General features: G+C 32.5%; 1 protein-coding gene across 3 annotated transcripts in view; it reads right to left on the reverse strand.

The window, feature by feature from the left end:
* Positions 1 to 23142, reverse strand: part of LOC132725431 (uncharacterized) — a 53645-nt gene that overhangs the window by 17942 nt on the left and 12561 nt on the right. For 2 of the 3 annotated variants that reach the window (XM_060710564.1, XM_060710563.1), the window contains exon 2: positions 1154 to 1268. The gene's annotated coding sequence lies outside the window, so the exon portion shown is untranslated. Of the gene's footprint in view, positions 1 to 249; positions 352 to 1153; positions 1269 to 23142 lie in introns of those variants that run through there. The other variant, XM_060710566.1, reaches the window with a different exon arrangement.

Here is a 23142-nt window from a genome sequence, read left to right on the forward strand (position 1 = left end):
TAATAAGGTTAAATACATGTATTTTACTATTTACTGTCTAAGGCATTAAGAGTTAAAATGGACGGGGGCTCTTTTTCCGAGTTTCTTTAAGATAAATGTAAATGTAAAAGAAGTTGTTATCTTAATGAGGCAAGATAAGGACAATGTCAAAATGTCATTCTATAGCATTAACTCGCCAAACTCTAGCTGTTTTGTCTTTAAATATTACAGTTATCTACATATTTCTATTTGTCTAACAAAAATTCTCACCTCCTAGATAAAGCTATTCCCTTTTAAATATTACTCCCTTTCAACACAAACTTAAGTAATATAAAAATTATATATAAATTATAATTAATCCCAATAACAACTCTTGCTTTACTTAGTCTCATTTATTAACAAATGGTGGTTTATCTCTTTAAAATCAGAATGTATATATGGATAAAGATACCAAGTTACTTCAAAACCTCCCCCCTCAATAAACCCCAGTCAGCGGGCTGATAAGCTGATAGCAAGATAACATTCTCCCTCTCTAACGTTCTCCATATCTCCTATATACAGAGATATATCTCCTCAGTTTATCTGTTATTTACACATACCTTTAAATATTGCACCAATATAATATAGCTACCATTGATACCTTTCATTATTTGACCTTTGTTTATCTGATTTTATGAAGACAAAAGGTGAAAGTAAGCAATCTCTCAATGAAGGAGTTAGTCTCATACCCCCACCCACCTGTTCAATAATGCAAGAAAAATACTTTGTATTTTATAACAGTGACACACTTTCATTAAAAAAAAACTTTTACAATAATAATATGATCATTATACATAATCTAAGGTGTGTAATTAAACATCATTGTAATTATTTCTACAATGTGATTTGTACTTTCCAAAATAGCATTAAAAAGATGATTTTTGTCAATTTTTTCTTCATACATGTAACATCATGTGATATTAAAGAAAGAAATTCCTTTTATGTTGTTGTTTCACATTTAACTCATTCCACTGATTCGCTTGATAACACTTTATTACGAAATCTCACTTTATAATGCTTTAATAGAAAACCTATCATTACAAAGTATTAGTAACTTGGCTCGATATTCAAAGCTGTACACAACAGCAAAATAAACATGATGTTTGTGCCAAGAAAATATGAACAATTCACTTACCTGACATTAAAATATAATTCTTATAAAATCTTTCCTCTTCTCCATCTTTGTGACTTTCAAGGTCAAAACAAACTGGTGGAAGTTCTTGAATTCAGTTCCCATTTTTTCCCCTTTACTGAAGAAGAAAGGCACGTGTAAATTATTCCAATACACAAGATGTTTAACAATGCAGATTTGAATGGAACAAAACTTTGATGAAATAAACCACAGATTACAATACCATGCAGCTTGCAATGTTTATAATGCCCAATCAGAATTAGGATCAATATTGATCATTAACACTGAGGATGCCAAAATGACACAGGTAAAAAATGATTGCCAAATTATAATACAAAATTAACATTTTCAGCCTCTCAGAGACTAAATTGACCCCCATCAAACAACAAGAGGGCCATGATGGCCCTGAGGTCGCTCACCTGTATATAGGCCCCCCCCAACCCCGCCCCCCAACGTTGCATGGCCAATTTAACCCAAGGGCTTTTATTTGCACAAACTTGGTAGACACCCATAAGAAGATGTTTCATGCTAAACATCTAAGCTCTAGCTCATTGTGCTTTTTAAAAGAAGATTTTTTTAAAGTTTTTACTATACACATATAGTTAAAAACAATGACACCCCTGGGGCCGGGCCAGGGCTTTTATTTGAACAAACTTTGTAGACACTTACTAGAAGATGTTTCATGCTTAATATCTTAACTCTAGCTATTTGGGTTTTTTCAAAGAAGATTTTAAGATTTTGCTATACACATATAAAGAAAATCAATGACCCCCGGGGCGGGGCCAATTTTGATCCCAGGTCTTTTATTTGAACAAACTTTGTAGACACTCACTAAAAGATGTTTCATGCTTAATATCTTAACTCTAGCTATTTGGGTTTTTTCAAAGAAGATTTTTTAAGTTTTTGCTATGCACATATAAGGAAAATCAATGACCCCCGGGGCGTTGCCAATTTTGACCCCAGGGCTTTTATTTGAACAAACTTGGTAGACACCTATTAGAACATGTTTGATGCTAAATATCTTAGCCATAGCTCTTTGAGTTCTTTAAAAGAAGATTTTTTAAGTTTTTACTATAAGCATATAGGGAAAATCAATGACCCCCGGGGCGGGGCCAATTTGACCCCAGGGCTTTTATTTGAACAAACTTGGTAGACACTTATTAGAACATGTTTCATGCTAAATATCTTAGCTCTAACTCTTTTGGTTCTTTAAAAGAAGATTTTTTAAAGTTTTTACTATATGTATATAGGGAAAATCAATGACCCCCTGGGGCGGGGCCAATTTTGACCCCAGGGCTTTTATTTGAACAAACTTGGTAGACACCTATTAGAACATGTTTGATGCTCAATATCTTAGCCATAGCTCTTTGAGTTCTTTAAAAGAAGATTTTTTAAGTTTTTACTATATGCATATAGGAAAAATCAATGACCCCCCGGGGCGGGCCCAATTTTGACCCCAGGGCTTTTATTTGAACAAACTTGGTAGACACCCATTAGAACATATTTCATGCTAAATATCTTAGCTCTAGCTCTTTGGGTTCTTTAAAAGAAGATTTTTTAAGTTTTTACTATATGCATATAGGGAAAATCAATGACCCCCCGGGGCGGGGCCAATTTTGACCCCAGGGCTTTTATTTGAACAAACTTGGTAGACACTCACTAGAAGATGTTTCATGCCAAATATCTAAGCTCTAGCTCTTATGGTTTTTTAAAAGAAGTTTTTTCTTTCGGTTGCCATGGCAACCAGAGTTCTGCATGGAATTAAATTCTTTGAACAATTTTTAAAGGTGACCACCAAAGGAACATTCCTGTTAAGTTTGGATGAAATTGGCTTAGTGGTTTATGAGGAGATGTCATTTAAAGTAAAAGTTTACGGACGGACGACGGACGGACGGACGACGGACGGACGCCGCACGATAAGCGATCACAAAAGCTCACCCTTTGTGACAGGTGAGCTAAAAATACAACACTATGTTGGTAGCAACATTTCCAAATGAAATACAGGTCTGAACTGTTTCAAACTTTATCATAATTCACAGCTTGCTTATTTTTAGGCAAATGAAATGGCATTTTATGAAAAACACTATTTATCTTTGTGTGTAATTCTATATTTTGTTCTTGAATTGGGAGTTTTCTCCTTGAAATTTGGAGATAAAAACAAAACTTTTTGGTACTGGGAACATGATCCAATATCGGTCATCAAAATGGGCCAGAAAAAAACCTGGCATCAGTACAAAGATTTTTTATTACATTTATTTATTTCAAATGTGAGGTTATCATAGAATTTTAAGATTCAATTTGGTATTTTTTAGGCCTTTTATAACTCTAATTTGTGCAAAAATATACATTAATTTGCAATATTATGTCAAAATTTTTAATTTACATCCAACAATATATAACTTTGTCACAATGTAATATGTTAGAGCTCTAACTAAGAGCTTTGTTTTGAGAATGCTACAGTGATTACAATGTACAGTGACACTGACTTTATTCTGTTGGCTGCTGAAATCATCTGTTTCAATTTAAAGTGTTGTAAGAGTTACATATCACACAACAGCATCAATATGATACATATTATAGGAATGTGGTCGTTCTTAAATCACAAATTTTAGTAAATCAATGACAAATGCTGCAGCAGTGTTGAATGACAAGCAAAATAAGTGGAATCATATCTTATTATCTTGTATTAGTCATGTACAGTATATGTAAAGAACTGCTGAGACTGTTTTAAGTTTTGTCTCTATAATTAGGTTTATATTTCTATGCAAAATAAGCAGCCAAGTGAAAAAAACTCCTAAAACCATGTTACTGCTATTGCCATACAGTAAAAAATAACAGTTTTGTCTGACTCTCACATAAAACAGTTAACTTGTTGCATCTTATTATTCAGATGATAAATATAAGAATATATCAGGATAAGTATTTAAGTTGGTCAGTAATAAGTGGCTGGCCTACACTCGTCCCATATAATTATAACATTCACTTCCAGCAGCAAGGATACCTAAGATGCCAGGGATTAGAGCCCCTTGTGTGTAGGTATTGTTTGTATTGGCATTTCAAAATTAGTGAATCCTATTTCGGCAATTGTATAAATATTTGTATTTTTTACAGATTTTAACTTTTAGCTTGATATTCTTATAAAAGGAAATTGCTGAAGTTTAAATGACAAAATTTAATCTGGAGTAAGAGTTTTACTTTACCATGCAATCTTTTACAGAGCACTGTACTGTACATTATATTTGCATTTAAATGTGCAGTGTTTTGTTCCAATGCGCAATTTGCTCACTGCGCGTTTCTATCCCGATCTCTGCATCAGTGAAATTATTAGACCCATTTACGGACACAAACTTTGAAGGGTGACTTATCACTGATACAAACTACCTGATTAATTTAATGATTTATCTAATAATTATGAGACTGATTGATAAATGGTTTGGTCTTATTCTCTATAAACCAGCATAAAAACTGAATTCAACTCTCCACAATATTCAGAACTATTGTCATAAAGGGGAGTAATTTAGTATGAATTCAGATAAGAGTTACCCATATTGGCACCAAGGTGACAAACAATTTATACATTGTACATGTATATAACAAGTGAATGCCTAAAAAAAGGTAAATGGAAAATGAAATAGCACCAACATTATTATTTGTAATCAATCAATGTAAGGTAGCAAAGATATATATAGGATAAATATGCTCTGCTCTTCTTTAAAATTGTCAACCTAATCATTATATTGTTGATGATGTAAATGTACAGCATGTTTGTATCCTGATGGACATATCTCATTGATTTGCCATCATAGGCTGAACAAATGTTCACAGTAAATCTGTTAACATGGCTTTATAGAGCAGATGCAAATATTCTGAGCAAACTGTTTAACTGCTGAGCAGATCATGTGCTGCAGAACAGATGATATTAAAATACCTTATTTTCTGCTGAAGTTGCTAACTTGAAAACTTGAAAATCATTTCAACAGTTTCTTCTGACATAATTTATCACATATCATTGGCACTTTTGCGACTCTGTAAAAACAATATTGCACAGCCGTGCATATATTTTGATGTGACGTCATTTGTTTTTATACAAACAAACTGCAAAGATGCGCATTATGTTAGCGTTTACACTATAGGCGTGTCAATGACTTTTTTCCCCTTTAAACATTCTTTATTTTGGGTATGTGATAAATAGAATATTTTACACAAAATGTGACTGTGACCTTGACCCTTTTTTATGTCAAAATGTCCCCTTACCCCTTGAAAACTGTTAACAACCATTCTATTTTCTATTTTACAACTGTGGAATTTCTGTCTATCAATATTTATATAGTTTTATTATCCTCTTAAACTTTTAATTCTGACCTGCTCAATAATCCTTAGTCATAATTATTAAAAGCCAAAAGTTGCTCAAAGACCGGCTTAGAAAGATTAAAAGGTACAAAAATTTCCACCTCAGCTGACTGACTGTTTGTATACAAATATAATAAATTGAATATATAAATGCAAAACATGTTTAACAGTGAATGAAGCTATTGTGATAAAAATAACAGAAATAAATTAAAAGAATCAACTTTGTACATATTTTTGAGGTATTACAAAGTAACAGCATTACAGAAATTCCAGTATTCAGTGGGTAATGACTATCTTCCACTCTCAAAGCAGTTTAGTAGTGCACTGAAATATTTTCATCTTGGCAATATGGTGCAAAAACACTAGCCAAGGGGTTGAAATTAAGATATTATTATAAGATTAAGCTTGAAAATCCTGTTTTCTGTTTGTAAGAACTTTTTATTTATCTTTATGTATTAAAAAAGAAAGACAGACCGGAAATATGAATAATTATCCAGAATTGAAAATTTTCATTGACTGTAAGTTATTAATTCACATAGTTTTTTTACATAGTCATACTGTAATGCCCTTCCCCCCCCCAAAAAAAAATTCTAACATTGGCCACCGGTCATTTCCAAATTCCAGAACGTTATTTTATACACTCTTCAGTATTCAATAATTTTTAACTGTTAATAACCGGAATTTGGTGCATAGCAATAAAGAATAAGTTATTGTAAACAATTTAATGCCCTGAATATTTCACGAAAAAAAAATTAATTTCCAGAATTAATAGATTAGCTTCGATATTGACCGATGTTAGATTTTTTGGCGGGCAAGCATATTACAGTAAGACTACCTTAAAACACATTTTTAGTAACAATTGTAAAAACTTACCATCATTATATAACATTAAATCAAATCCTAAATAAATAATAGAAAAGATTTTGTATACAGTGTAAAACTGGAGTAAAACAATGTCAAAGTTTATAAAAAGCTTCTTATTAAACTAATTTATATCAACAAAGGCTAGTGAACTTTCATTCCTAAAGAGATTATAAATATATTAAGGCTTGGGCATATATTTCGGAAAATTTATTCGTTTTACGTCCTACCCTAATACAGAGACCGGCTATATTATTTTTTTACTGCCCCTGACTTCAAGATATTTTCACAAGTAAATATCTATAGTTTCTTATGGACAGTTTCATGGATAAGATTTACCAGAAGTACACTATATATGTAATGAATTGTTTGTGTTGCCTAGTTTCTTAATTTATTCTGAATTTATTTCTCTTTTGTTATTTGTGTTGACAAATATTAGAACCAAGCTTTAGTTTCTTTATGAAGCTAGTTTTATGTGTCATACACACCTGAATGTCATAGTGTAATTGTTATGACTAAAAGTGCCCGTGATATTGGTGCCCCCACTCCACTGTTTGGTTAATCTTATAACTCTAGGTCAAATATTTTTTGGGCAACCATGCCACAAGTTGAAAACTAGAATTCTTTTATTAAATAAAGGGCAAGAACTTTACAAATACTGAATAAATCCACAAGCAAACCCCAAGGTGCATAAGTACACATGCTGACCAACATTCTTTTTAGACTTTCTACAGGTCAAATACTTTTTACAAGTTGATAACAGAAAATTTATACTAAGTCATGGGCAATTAAATCTAAAACATGCAAAAACCCCAGGTGCACAGCTTCCCAGTGATGTTGATCATTATTCCTGTAAAGTTGGTTGATTCTATCTCAAGCACTCAAGGAACAAATAACACAACATAATGGAACAGTTTTTACTAAGTCAAGGGCAATAACTCTGACAAAACAGTATAAACCCCAGGTGCACAACTTATCATGCTGAGCAACATTCCTGTAACGTTTCATGACTCTAGGTCAAATACTTTTTGAGCTACATGCGACACAAAATGAGAACGGACTGACGTAAGGGACGGATGGACTAACTTAGGGTAAACCTAAATGCCCCCCCCCCCTCCACACTAAAGTGGGGGCACAAAAAAGTGAATAATTACAGATTGCAGATTTGGTCCATTATAAACTGTGCCAACAAATAATTCATTTGGCTATTAAGTCCTTTCTATGTTTTTTTGAACCAAAGATCTTTAACTAGTTTTGAATCAGTCATATTTATACCAGCTTTACACACTGCGGTCAGAGCTCTTGTAACTGGGAAATTTAACCAAAAAATTACCTACTTTCTGAACTTCGCTGAGTTTGAACATCAAACTGAAAGATGTAATTTAAAAAATGCTTATTTGTTAAAAAATATCAACTTGGAATTTTTCATGTTCAGCCATGTTTGATCATGTATGACTATGTTATTCTCTTAGTAGTAAATGGGTCAATGTGTCAGTAATTATTAAAGTGTTTATGGCTATTTTTACACAAAGTTGAAATGTATGGATACTTTTTTATCCAAAAGAATAACTTATTTGATGAAAGTAACAAGAAAAAAAAGAGATTTGTTTGATTTTTTTTTTTATAAATTTATCATGTTTATTCATGATTGAATATGTTGATTTCTTGTAAGATTTTTTGCAGAAAAAAACAATCTTTATGATTTTTACCTCTCCCTGAAAGTCATTATAATATTACTTGAAATAAATACAGATGTTTTATTGAACAAATTGTAATTTTCATCCACAATCATGTTTGATGGTCAAACATGTTTATAAGACATGATTGACCAACATGGTCAATGAGGAAAAAAACATGTTTGTACACATCTTATCATGTTTAATCATATAACATGATTTCTTTTTCGCTAGGGTGGTGAGGAAACCTGTCTCAAACACTGAATCCAAGTTTAAACAATATCAGTGACAATTTTTACTTTAAAACCCTGACAAACACCCAATAATAATAAATGTCTGTCCTGATAGCAATAATCTTACAAACTGAGGTTGATGTGTAAAGAATGGATTTACATGTTTAAACAACTTTGAATATAAATGTTAAAGAAATGTTTTCTTAAGTTAATAAAAACACCTTTAAGTCAAACATCAGGTCAAGTGCTTTTGTATCTTTAAGAAAATATTGAGGCTATAGCAATAGAATCAAATTATGACATTAAATTATCATAATAAACTTCACACAGTGTAAATGCAAACAAACTTATAGTTGTAGTAAATAATTTTACATTTGGAAAACACTTGGTGAATTTTTTTTTTATCTTCAATATTTTTTTCTTAATTATTTTTCTGTCTGTATAAACTGTATCATAGTTATTTTTTAAATGTGCTTCATTAATATGATCAACAAAGTCATGAATAACAAGAGCTGTCGGTAGGACAGCATGCTCGACTATTCTTAGTGCTTGATAGTAAAAAAAATGCCTGATACAGTTACCTCCTCCTGTTAACAGGTTGGGGTCATGATGGTGAACAAGTGTGCAAAGTTTCAAAGCCATATGTCAATGGACTTTGAAAATATTTGAACTATTACAAAAACTTTAACGTAAATTCTAAGTCAAAAAAGGGGCATAATTCTGTCAAAATGCTTGATAGAGTTACCTCCTCCTGTTTACAGGTTGGGGTCATGATGTTGAACAAGTGTGCAAAGTTTCAAAGCCATATGTCAATGGACTTTGAAAATATTTGAACTATTACAAAAACTTTAACGTAAATTCTAAGTCGAAAAAGGGGCATAATTCTGTCAAAATGCTTAATAGAGTTACCTCCTGCTGTCTACAGGTTGGGGTCATGATGTTGAACAAGTGTGCAAAGTTTCAAAGCCATATGTCTATGGACTTTGAAAATATTTGAACTATTACAAAAACTTTAACGTAAATTCTAAGTCGAAAAAGGGGCATAATTCTGTCAAAATGCTTGATAGAGTTACCTCCTCCTGTCTACAGGTTGGGGTCATGATGGTGAACAAGTGTGCAAAGTTTCAAAGCCATATGTCAATGGACTTTGAAAATATTTGAACTATTACAAAAACTTTAACGTAAATTCTAAGTCGAAAAAGGGGCATAATTCTGTCAAAATACTTGATAGAGTTACCTCCTCCTGTCTACAGGTTGGGGTCATGATGGTGAACAAGTGTGCAAAGTTTCAAAGCCATATGTCAATGGACTTTGAAAATATTTGAACTATTACAAAAACTTTAACGTAAATTCTAAGTCGAAAAAGGGGCATAATTCTGTCAAAATGCTTGATAGAGTTACCTCCTCCTGTCTACAGGTTGGGGTCATGATGGTGAACAAGTGTGCAAAGTTTCAAAGCCATATGTCAATGGACTTTGAAAATATTTGAACTATTACAAAAACTTTAACATAAGTGGTTACGCCGACGCCAACGCTCGGGTGACTGCAATAGCTCTACTTATTCTTATCGAATAGTCGAGCTAAAAACCAACATAGTAATGCCAGGAATTTTGTTTTACTGCTTGCATCTTTTATAATTATATACAGCAATATTTTGGCATCTGTAATTTCTACAGTTTGCAGTAACTTGGTGTAAAGAAGTGTTTGGCAAGATAAAAGATGTTCCAAAATAACAATGCATTACAGAAAATAATAAATATGATTTATTTACAAATTTACCCAAACTTCAGGTTAACCGATAACATATTAAATGTTGCATTTTGTGCTTTGATTGGAATTTCAATATATGTTATGATCAAACTCTGCAAAGCTGCCCTCCATAGAGCAATCACCTCTGTACAACAATTATGGTGTAAAACCCTCACACTATTAAAATTTAACCTCTGTAAGCAACAACCAAAATGTTTGTCTTCAAAAGGGCGTTCCTCTACCATAGTTTTAAACTATCAAGCTTTCTGTAGGGATTCTGTTTAAATTCTCTATTATCATGCATATTTGTTTTATGAATGAAGCTACTGTACACTATAGGGTCAGTGTTTTTCTACTTAATTCTACAGCTGTAGAAAGATACAGGCTAACATCACTCCAACAAAATTTCTTTAAAATCATGAAAATCCACCCCCCCCCCCCCACCCCTCCTCCAACAGCAAAATCTGTCGATTTTTATTGCCATGCCGAAAGATTTATTCATGAACATATTAGTTCAGTGCTAATTTACCCTTACAGACAACATACTAGATGCTTATAAAAAACCATGTTTAAAATGGTACTTGCAATTTATACATCAAGAATGGTCATGATTAAAATAAAATACATATGTTAAATTTCACTAAAGAATATCATCTCAGACAAAAAGATTATCTTATTTTCTAATCTGTCCAATGCAATAATTGATACATTACATCATTCTATAAACCTATTTTATTTTCCAGGAAAACTGTCAATAATTTGTCAACACTTGAATGTATTCTATGATTGGCAGGTAACTTTTAATTCTCTATTTAGACAGTATAGCATTACACAAATCATTCTATTTATCATAATGTCTAGATTTTTTGTTGGTTGCTAAGATAAAATGCATGGCTACAAGTCCATTATAAAAATGCTTAGAATGTTGTTACACAGTACCTGGTGATTCCATTAACAAAATCACAACATTGGAAATATATATATATATATCCAATATTTTATCATTATTCTTCAATTTTTCAAGTTCAGCATAATTTTTATTATCTATTTTAAAAAGTTATCTTTGTATGAAATTTTTTCATAATTTTTAAATAATTATTTAGTGTACTCTGGACTGTAATTTTCAGAAACACTATAAAAAAAGCATGTTTTACCATGGAAAGTTAAAATAGGCCAAACAGCTAGACAAGGAAATTCCAAGGCCCATAAATTATGTTTTACAATAATTCCCATGGAATTTACGACTCCAGCTGGCTGCCTTCATGATAAAGGTTATCATTATTTTACCTGACAAATTACAACCAGTAGTAAGTATATACATGTATACCAGACTTACTATAATGTTGTTTCCCAAGATAAAGTAGGCACACAAACAAACATTTCAAGGTCTGTACACAGACAACCTTTTTTCTTTCCATATCGATTTTTTGTTGTTTTTTGTTTCTTTATTATCTTAGATTTGTATAAAGTCTGATATTGTGTTGCTTATACCTTGATAGCAATACATATTGTCTAACAACTTTACATATTAATAATTAATTAATTCTGATAAATACAAGTTTGTAAGAGGAAAATAATTACAGATTTTAATTTCTGAAACTGAAGAAAACATCAAATCACATCAATCTGTACACTATTATTATCAAAAATTTATCTTCAGACAGTGAGTTATAATACCCTGAATAATTAATAGTCTTAAACATATTGTAAGAAAACAATATTTCAAAAAAGCTTACAAACAATATTAATTTGCAAATGCATCATAAAATAAACCACTGTGTGGGAATGCAACCAGTTTACAAACATCAATAAAAACAGTTGCACTTATACACTGTCTATTTAGCCATATATTTTGTAAGACACTTGTCAGTGGTTTTATCTACACTGAAATAAAGTAACTTATGTTTGTATACTGTTGTAGTTTTAGCAAGGCACCTGGTTAAGGTTTGATTTAATGATTGAGTTTGTATGAGAATTGAGACCTCATTTGTTGTCATTATTTATTACTATAAATCTGTTGGGGTTAGACTGTGTATCAGTCTGGGAGATTTTAGTTTGGTATCTCTGTCAACGGGTACCTGCATAAATAATGGACAAGAGGTCTGCAATTGTTGTGTTTAGGGAACTCAATCATTGGTTACCATCATAAATATTCCAGGGATCAGTCTGTTTGTTTCTGGTACAGTTACTTGATCAACACTTGTCGTCATAAATATAGAAGGCTTAGATTTGTCAATTAACGCTAAGGTAACCTCCAAATATGGAAAGACCAGGTATTTCATATAAATACTGGGACAAGATTTTTTTGGGGGCAGTTAACATTCAAGTTTCTAGATTAAAGAGTCAAGATTCAGGATTTTAGATGGAAGTTTCAAGAATGAGATCTTAAGAGCTAAATAGTAAAAATTGAGTGACTTATCAACCATGTGTGAGGAAGAAAAACTCTGTAACTTTAAATATTAATTGTAGATTAGAAATTTAGGACACTTTCAAATAAATAAATGGTGAAATGAAATGGAAAACAGTTATTGTTTATTTTATGCAAATATGTGAAATTATGGAACTAGTAGAAATTATAAATTACGAGAGAGAAGAATTTATAACACTGGTGGCAGCGAACGGGATTTTTGGACTTTAACACGTTTAGAAAAGATTTTAAAGTGACTATCTGAAGAGACGTAAATTTGAACTGTACATTATAAAATTACTAAAATGGGACCAAAGAAACAAACCGGTGCAGCTTCAATTATTGTGGAAGAACAATTTGGTGACAATGTTTTATCGGAAACTGAGTTATTACATGAAAAACTGAGAATTGCAGAAGAAGAAAATAGAAAATTAGAAGATATTATTAGAAAAAAAGAGCAAGAATCCATGTTACAGAGAGATGAAATTGTGAATCAGTATCAACAGAGAATTAATGACATTAGCATTGAGAAAAATAATCAGATAAGGCAACTTGAAGCAGACATAGCTCTTTCACAAAGAAATGGTTCACAGTCAAATATTGGGAATTCAAACGGAATTTCACATAGGAAGTATGACGTTCCACTCCCCAGACAAACTCTTTTTGATGGGAAAAATTCATGGGAAAGCTTCATCAATCCATTTGAGGCCATGGCTATAGCTTGCAATTGGGACAACAATGAGCGACTGTTCCGTCTGAAAAACAGTTTGCGAGGCGAGGCTGCAGAATACATATTTAAGCAAGTGGGACAAGACACATTGAACAGTTACAATCTTCTTCAAACTGCACTTATTACAAGATTTCAAGAAAAACGATCTACTGCTTCGTATTTGGCTGAATTGGAAAATCGCAAATATTTTCGCGAGAAGGAAACTCTGGCTGAGTATGTTGCAAGCGTAAAAAGGTTGGTAATTAAGGGATACCCAACTGCTGACAATGCCACTCGAGAAACCATAAATTTGCGTCATTTTTTGAAGGGACTTCAAGATTCACAAGCAGCTTTGTTCATCGGGATGCAAGACCCTAAGACAATAGACCATGCTAGAGAATTGTTAGACAACTATACAAGTATAAGGGATGACGTAAGAGGTCCTCGGATCAGGAGTATTGATAAAAAGGAAGAATACGTCACAGAAGCCCGTCTTCAAGATTTTGGTAAAGATCTGAAATCATCATTAGGAAAGAAGATTGACCAGCTAGCAAATCAATTGAATTTAAAGCCAAATAACAACCAGAAATTTATTCAGCGTCAGTCAAATAAACCAGACAACAAGAATGTCACTTGCTACAAATGCCATACTCTCGGACATTATGCTAGGGATTGTCCATCAAATCAACTGTCTCAGGGAAACTAACTCAGACCAAGCCTTACGGCCCAGACTTGGTCAGTGACAATGACATTGTATATAAGACAATTAAGTGTAGGAGTGCTAATGCAAATGGTGTTTCGCTTATTATGCCTGTAAAAATTTTTGATACTGTGAATGCAAATTTTGTTATAGACACTGGAGCTTGTTGTACAATATTATCGTCTGCATTTTATTATAGAATTCCAGAAGATATTCGACCTATTTTGTCTGATGTTGATCGTTCAGTGCGCTTTGAAGTCGCAAATGATGGATTATTAACTATAGTTGGTCAGTGTGAATTTTCCTTTACAAATGCAGGTCAAACTTTTGAGTATACGGTTTTTATTGCACATATTCATGAAGATGGATTAATAGGGTTAGACTTTTTAAATGAAAATAATTTCGAACTTAGTGCTCAAAAAGGATTAAAATTAAATGGGAGAAAATGCAAGACATTTGTGGAGAAAGTGCCATTAAGAGCGGTGAAAATTACTACGCGGTCAAAGGTATCAATTCCAGCAAACTCAGAAATTGTTATACCTGGCAAGGCAATAAATCTAGGAACAATTAACTCATCATTAGGCATCATCTGCCCTTTGGAAAATAAATGGCCAGTGAATAAAGTTTTTATGGGAAGTGTGCTAGTATCCCCAAGGGAACTTCAAGGCAATTCAATTCCTATAAGACTGGTTAATACCTCTGATAGAAATGTGAAATTAACCAAGGGGTCATTATTGGGATATTTGCATGAATTAAATCAAGAAGATTTATTGAAAGAAAATGTGAACTTAGATGACTGCAAATTGTCAGCAACTTTCGAAATAAATGAGGATAATATTAAGTGCGATATTACAAAATGGAACAGTGAATTAAAAGAGTTATATCAGAGATCTTCAGAAAATCTTGATAATTTACAAAAGGAAAAATTGAAACATCTATTAGAAAAACATAAAAATGCATTTTCAAGTTCTCCTACAGATTTAGGTCGTACCTCTGTTGTGAAACATACTATTGAAGTTCCAGAAAATGTCAGGCCAATCAAAATTCCACCAAGACGTGTACCAAAGGCTTTTGAAGGACAAGAAGAAAAGATCATTCAGCAACAATTAGACATAGGAATAATAGAAGAGAGCACGAGTCCTTGGTCTGCACCTTTATGTTTTGTACGAAAAAAGGGACCTCAGGGTGGTGTACGAGTTTGTGTGGATTACAGGGGTTTGAACAATTTAAGCAAGAAATGTGCTTATCCGTTACCAAGAATAGAATCTTGTCTTGAATCGTTGGGAGGAAATAATTATTATAGTTCATTGGATTTACTTTCGGGGTTTTACCAGATTGAATTGGATAAAAGGGATCGTGAGAAGACTGCGTTTCGTACAAGTAGAGGAGGACTTTATCAGTATGTGACCATGCCGCAAGGTTTGACAGGGTCACCACACACATTTCAAAGATGTATGGAATTAGTGTTTAAAAATTTACAGTGGAAGACAATGATAATATATATGGATGACATTTGTACGTTTGCAGAGACTTTTGATGGAGCATTAAATAGATTAGATGAAATATTATCTAGACTTGAGAAAAATGGTTTGAAATTAAAAGCTAGTAAATGCACCTTATTACAGAAAAGTATAAATATACTGGGTCATACAATTGATAGTTCTGGAATACGCCCTACAGAGGAGAAACTTAAGGTTGTAAAGGAATGGCCTGTACCACAAAATTTGACAAATTTAAGAAGCTTTCTAGGATTTTGCGGTTATTACAGACGTTTTATTAAAGGATATAGTGGGAGGGCAGCTCCTCTTAATCGCTTAATGGAGGCCGGTCGAGCGTTTATTTGGGGATCAGAACAAGAGGCTTCATTTATGGATTTAAAGTCAGCACTTACAAGTGAAGATGTGTTAGCTTACCCGCAAGACAATGGATTATTTATTGTTGACACTGATAGTAGTAATTTTGCGTGTGGTGGATGTTTATCACAAATGCAGTGGTCAGAGGAAGCACAAGATTACGTTGAGAAGCCTATAATATTTGCAAGTAAGTCTTTCGACAAAACTCAAAGACGTTATTGTGCAACTAGAAGAGAACTTTTGGGTGTTGTAACTTTTATTACTCAGTTTAGACACTACCTTTTAGGGAGAGAATTTCTTTTGAGGACAGATTGTTCGAGTCTGCGATGGTTAATGTCATTCAAGTCGCCGACAGATCAAATGGCTCGCTGGTTAGAAGTTTTGTCACAGTTTAATTTTAGGATTGAACATAGAAGTGGAAAAAAACATACAAATGTTGACAGTCTCTCTAGAATGTCATGTGAACCAGAAGAGTGTAGCTGTTATGATGGAAAAACAATCTTGGAATATCTACCGTGCAAAGGGTGTGTAACCTGTATGAAGAAACACGAGTCTTGGTCGGATTTTGCCAAATTTGATAATGTTGTTCCCTTGTTCGATAGGAACATAGGTGAAGGGAAAAGTATCAAACCTGTTGTGTTACGAGTGAAACCACAAAATGAATGTACATTTTGGAGTTATATTTTCGTGTTAATGCAGCTGCAAATTATAAAATTGATGAGTTGTTTAAAATCACTTTTCCATGGAATAAAAAGGGCAAGGAAGTATTTTCGATATCGCATTGGTCGACTTCGTTTCCGTGAAAGCCTACATTCGCGTGGTGAAAGAAGTGGAAACAATCTCAACATGGGTGAAAATAATACACAAGTGGTTGACAAAGACGTAAATTCCATACTAGGTGGCGAAGTTGTTTCATCGGAAAATGAAGCTCAGGCATCTAACTTGGGTTGTCTTAAGCAGTTCAACACTATTAATTATTCACCAGTCGGGATGGCAAAATTACAGAGAGCAGACCCAGATTTAGGAGTTGTGATAACATGGGTTATTGAAAACAAACGACCCTCCAGGGACAAGATAGCTGGATATTCTCCAGGCATACGTAATTACTGGTTAAATTATGACTTACTAGTGATGAAAGATGGAGTGCTGTTTACAAAATATATCCTCAACACAAGAGAAGAGACTTTGCTTCTAGTTGTTCCAAAGGTTTTACAAAAAGAAATTTTGGTATCTACACATGACTCAGTTACAGGCGCTCATTTGGGAATTACAAAAACTTTGTCGAAAATAAAATGCAAGTTCTATTGGCATAAATTAAGACACAGTGTGGAAATATACATTAAACAATGTGAGAAATGTTCATTTCGGAAAAGACCTCACAAAACTCCAAGATCGCCTCTATCAGAATACACTGTTGGACATGTAATGGACAGGGTCAGTACTGATATCATGGGACCTATGACAAAGACCGATAATGGCAATGTTTATATCCTAGTTATAATGTGCAATTTTACAAAATGGGTGGAGTGTTATGCAATAAAAGATCAACTTGCTAGTACTGTGGCCGAGAAAATAGTGTATGAGTTTTTGTCTCGATATGGCATGTGTTTAGATATTCATTCAGACTTGGGCTCTAATTATCAATCAAAATTATTTAATGAAGTTTGCAGATTGCTGGAAATAAATCAGACACGCACATCCGGTTACAGACCAATGGCCAATGGAGGACCTGAAAAATTTAACCAAGTCTTGCAAAACATGATTACAACCTATGTTAATGAAAATCAAACAAACTGGGACAAAAATCTTAATTTGATTACTGCAGCTTATAGAAGTACTGTTCATCCAGGCACAGGATTTAGTCCAAATATGCTTATGTTAGGAAGAGAAGTATTGTTACCGGTTGAAATATCAATGGGGTGTATATTAGAGAAACAAGAACAAAGACATGTAGATTATGTAATAGAACTTGAAGATAGAATGACTAAGGCATATTCAATTGCTAGGAAAACTCTCAAGAAAAATGCAAATCGCCAAAAGAAGGATTATGACAGTAGAGCACATAAAACTTCATTCAATAAGGGAGATTTAGTGTTATACTGGGACAAATCAAAAGTGAAAGGTAGGAGTAAGAAGATTGAACCTTTTATCTGGAAAGGACCAGTTATCATAACAAAGAAAATTAATGATGTTCTGTTTGAAATCAAAATGGGGTCTGCAACAAAATCAAAAGTCATACATCATGATCGTCTGAAACACTACTATGGAAATCGAATGACAAATTGGCAATCAAACATGGCGAGAATCAACAAGAATAACAATAAATCACAAATCAAAGAAACTAAGACAATGCAGAAGATGGCATCTGAATCAGATTTTCAACAAGTAAGAAGAGGTAAAAGGAATAGGACTCAACACATACCATACCAGCACAGAACATAAAGATCATAAAGAATCATCATGTAAAATATCTTTCAATAAGTTTTGATTTCAAAGGAGTACATGTTGGGTATATAAGGGTACTCTGAGATTTTGCAGTCATTTCGGAGTTTTCGACTATTCAGAATTGTGTAGGGAATTAATATTGGAATAATATGAAAGTGTAAAGAAAATAGTGAAAAAAAGAGGAATTTTAAACGTTGTTCTTACAAAAATATGTATTGGATATAAAACACTATCGGAATTAATTTGTGATTCGTTCAAATTGGAATATTAATTTGTTATTCATTTCAAAATTGGAATATTAATTTGTGATTCATTTTGATTTGGAATATTAACTTGTGATTCTTTTCAATTTGGAATATTAATTTGTGTTATTTTCGATTGGAATATTATTGTGCGATTCTGGTTCAAATTGGATTTTAAAGTGTTTTATTTTCAGTTTAACAATCAGTGCCATTTTCTAATTTTAATTATGATATATATAAATATTAAGTTTAATATTTTGGCACTTAGGACTCTATGGTAGAGACGACTACCAAACAAATCTTATATTCAGTTTGTGCCTTTTAAGAATTCTTACACATTTGTTAAAATTTATTAAGAAATAAATAGGCACCAGGACTTTGTGTGCAAGAAATAGACAATGTGTGAAAGATTGAATTAGGATATATTATTGTGAAATAGAAAAAAAAAGGACAACAGAACAATTATATTATATAATTGAGTGACAAAATATGTTTCATTTTGATATTAAAACACGGTGTTAAAAGTTGAATAACTGTTTAAGAACTTTAATTAGTTTGTTTTGAGTATTCAATGTATAATTGTAGTCAGAAAAAATATTGTCGTTAACAGAAGTAACATTTCTGTAGATTTAGTATTTTCTTAGAATTTCGTATTTGAATAATGCTTATTTTAGTTAATGCAGTGTTTATATGTTAATTGAGAATGTTTTATTGTTAAACTTCTATTCATTTTGGGAGTAAGATTGGTTGAATAGTCACTGATTTTTGTTTCATTTCTATATTTTTGTTTGGTGTTATTAACTTAATTGGGACAATTAAGCTTTTTAAGGTTGGGGGAGTGTTGTAGTTTTAGCAAGGCACCTGGTTAAGGTTTGATTTAATGATTGAGTTTGTATGAGAATTGAGACCTCATTTGTTGTCATTATTTATTACTATAAATCTGTTGGGGCTAGACTGTGTATCAGTCTGGGAGATTTTAGTTTGGTATCTCTGTCAACGGGTACCTGCATAAATAATGGACAAGAGGTCTGCAATTGTTGTGTTTAGGGAACTCAATCATTGGTTACCATCATAAATATTCCAGGATCAGTCTGTTTGTTTCTGGTACAGTTACTTGATCAACACTTGTCGTCATAAATATAGAAGGCTTAAATTTGTCAATTAACACTAAGGTAACCTCCAAATATGGAGAGACAAGGTATTTCATATAAATACTGGGACAAGATTTTCTGGGGGCAGTTAACATTCAAGTTTCTAGATTGAAGATTCAAAATTCAGATTTTAGATGGAAGTTTCAAGAATGAGATCTTAAGAGATTTTAAATAGTAAAATTGAGTGACTTATCAACCATGTGTGAGGAAGAAAAACTCTGAAACTTTAAATATTAATTGTAGATTAGAAATTTAGGACACTTTCAAATAAATAAATGGTGAAATGAAATGGAAAACAGTTATTGTTTATTTTATGCAAATATGTGAAATTATGGAACTAGTAGAAATTATAAATTACGAGAGAGAAGAATTTATAACAATACTGCAGTATACATTATTTATTTTGTAGCAGCAATCATAACATATCAATATAAGTAGCCAGGCCGCCATCCATCTAGCCAGCTGACCAACCCATGCGTCAACCTAACCCATGTATCTACCCTACCCAAGGAGCCAGCCTTAGAGAGCCATTTATCTACCCAGACATAGCAGCTACCCTATCCCTCTAGATATTCAGCTGAGGCGGTCAGCATCCTTCACACCTGAGAGCAACCATCTAGCTAACCAATCTAATCAGTCTGCTTTAAGATTGCCATAAATTATATATAATTATTCTTTATTGAGACTTGATGGTATATGGTACTTTTTTCATATATGTAAAAATTGTTTATCGTTGAAACAGATGTCCAATTCGTGTTTAAATAATTATAAAAATATTTTTGATAGAGTGTTTACAGGGGCGTATCACGTTGGGGGACAGGATCTGACCCCTAAGAGTCTGTGTGCATGACATGGCAGAGCAGATTTAGGTCTGCACAAAACATAATTGCTGTAGGCATTAAAGAATTCACTATTTAACATTCCTAAGAATAAAATCTAAGCTTTCAGCTAACCACTGAACATTAGTTGAGTGACTAGACATTAATATATAATGCCACAATTACACCAAACATGTGAAGATATAAAAGGGCCATTTGCAAAGAGGCAGTAACTTTCTAAGTGTTTTCCAAATGTAAAATTTGTACAGGCAAGTTTAACATGCTTAATTTCCATGCCTTTATCTGGTGAATTAAATTACTGAATTGCCTGGGAACTGTAATTGTTTGTATAAAAACTTTACATTCACATGTTAAACTTTTTATTGCCCTGATAAAATGTCATAAAATTAGATTGACTTTTGTACCTTGAGTTGAAAAAGATCAATTTACAGGAAATTGTTGCTGCTTCAGATTATACACCTATTTTGTGACAGCTATCATCATTTCATGTATATTATAATTAACCCTTAACCTGCTGAGGTTAGACTAATGGACTTGACCTGCTTTAAACTTGGAACAGTCCATTTCATTTAGTATCAAAATTACAAATATTGAGTTGTCAACAGCACAGAACCTGGTCGGACTGTCACAGTGCTTAAATGTGCAGACTGGCCTGCTCTATACTGGACACAAAGGTTAGTCACTTTGGGTTCAGCAAGTTGGAAGAAGTAATTTACTGTGTTACAAATTGAAATTAAGTATTAATTGCAGTTATGGCTCTCCATTATTTTGTTTAAGCAGAAATATTTTATTTGGATAGTCGGAAAGTTTAGTTATTACCGTGTATGTTTAACTTCCAGTAACTAGACAATCTTTGTCACTGATGCACATTTTGAGCTCACACGTATAATATTGTGAACACTTGTCACTCTTTCTGTGTTGCATTTGTCCAGTTGTTTTTATCTGTTATATATGTTTCTATGTGTGAAAGATTTTCATTGGTTCTTTTAAATATTCCTGTCCCACTCACTTTTTACTAGCTGTCATCTCCTATGAGTCTGACCTTCACTAGTTGAATATTATTTTAATCTTCTACATTCCTATTTAATTAAGATTTTTCCAGTTTACTTTATTTCAATTTATACTGAAATAGAACAAAATAAATGCGGGTAAAAAATTGTACCATTAAGTTATTTATTGTATTTCTTATTCTGCATTAATTTTATTGTGTATACATGTGTTTTGTTTGATAACATTCTGTTTTTTATATGTTATTTAATATTGTATTCATAAGATGTATAATTATTTTACCAGTTTTTAGCTTGAAATTTTTTAATTAAAAATCATCGAATCTATGCCCAGAGTTTGTTTTTATACATCCTCAGTGTGTAAAATATTTGACCCTGTAACAACAGTTACTGTAAATAAAATAAAATGTCTCCAATAAATTATGGATTTCCATCTAAAATAATCAATTACATGATTCTTGTAACTTAATTACATGATCAATAATGAATAGTGACAGTATAATATAACATATTAATACATATTATGCTTCATACTCTAATTAAAGTTTCATACAAACTTGCTAACCTTTAAATCATAGAATAAAAATAGAAATTTCTCTTTCATTTGGGTTTTTTTTGTTAAGCCATGAGCAGAAATAATTTAATAATGCATGCAAGAACCTATTAATTCACAGTCCAATATGATCAATACCAATGTTTTGTAATGCAACTATTCAGATTTATGCTTGGAACCAGTCTTTAATGAAACTGTTCAGAAACTGTTATTACATTCCATCAATATACATTTGTATTAAACTACAATGTATATCTAGAAAAGCATGAACCAGACTCACTGTAATCACATACACACATCATTAGTGTAACTATCAAGAAAAGCTTGAACCAGTCTGTAACCACATATCATTAGTGTAACTATCAAGAAAAGCTTGAACCAGTCTGTAATCACATATCATTAGTGTAACTATCCAGAAAAGCTTGAACCAGTCTGTAATCACATATCATTAGTGTAACTATACAGAAAAGCTTGAACCAGTCTGTAATCACATATCATTAGTGTAACTATCCAGAAAAGCTTGAACCAGTCTGTAATCACATCATTAGTTAACTATACAGAAAAGCTTGAACCAGTCTGTAATCACATATCATTAGTGTAACTATCCAGAAAAGCTTGAACCAGTCTGTAATCACATATCATTAGTGTAACTATCAAGAAAAGCTTGAACCAGTCTGTAATCACATATCATTAGTGTAACTATCAAGAAAAGCTTGAACCAGTCTGTAATCACATATCATTATTGTAACTATCAAGAAAAGCTTGAACCAGTCTGTAATCACATATCATTAGTGTAACTATCAGGAAAAGCTTGAACCAGTCTGTAATCACATATCATTAGTGTAACTATCCAGAAAAGCTTGAACCAGTATGTAATCACATATCATTAGTGTAACTATACAGAAAAGCTTGAACCAGTCTGTAATCACATATCATTAGTGTAACTATCCAGAAAAGCTTGAACCAGTCTGTAATCACATATCATTAGTGTAACTATCCAGAAAAGCTTGAACCAGTCTGTAATCACATATCATTAGTGTAACTATACAGAAAAGCTTGAACCAGTATGTAATCACATATCATTAGTGTAACTATCCAGAAAAGCTTGAACCAGTCTGTAATCACATATCATTAGTGTAACTATCCAGAAAAGCTTGAACCAGTCTGTAATCACATATCATTAGTGTAACTATACAGAAAAGCTTGAACCAGTCTGT

Source organism: Ruditapes philippinarum, unplaced genomic scaffold (assembly GCF_026571515.1).
Source record: "Ruditapes philippinarum isolate M1 unplaced genomic scaffold, ASM2657151v2 ctg5539_1_1_1_1, whole genome shotgun sequence".
Classification (NCBI taxonomy): Eukaryota; Metazoa; Mollusca; class Bivalvia; order Venerida; family Veneridae; genus Ruditapes; species Ruditapes philippinarum.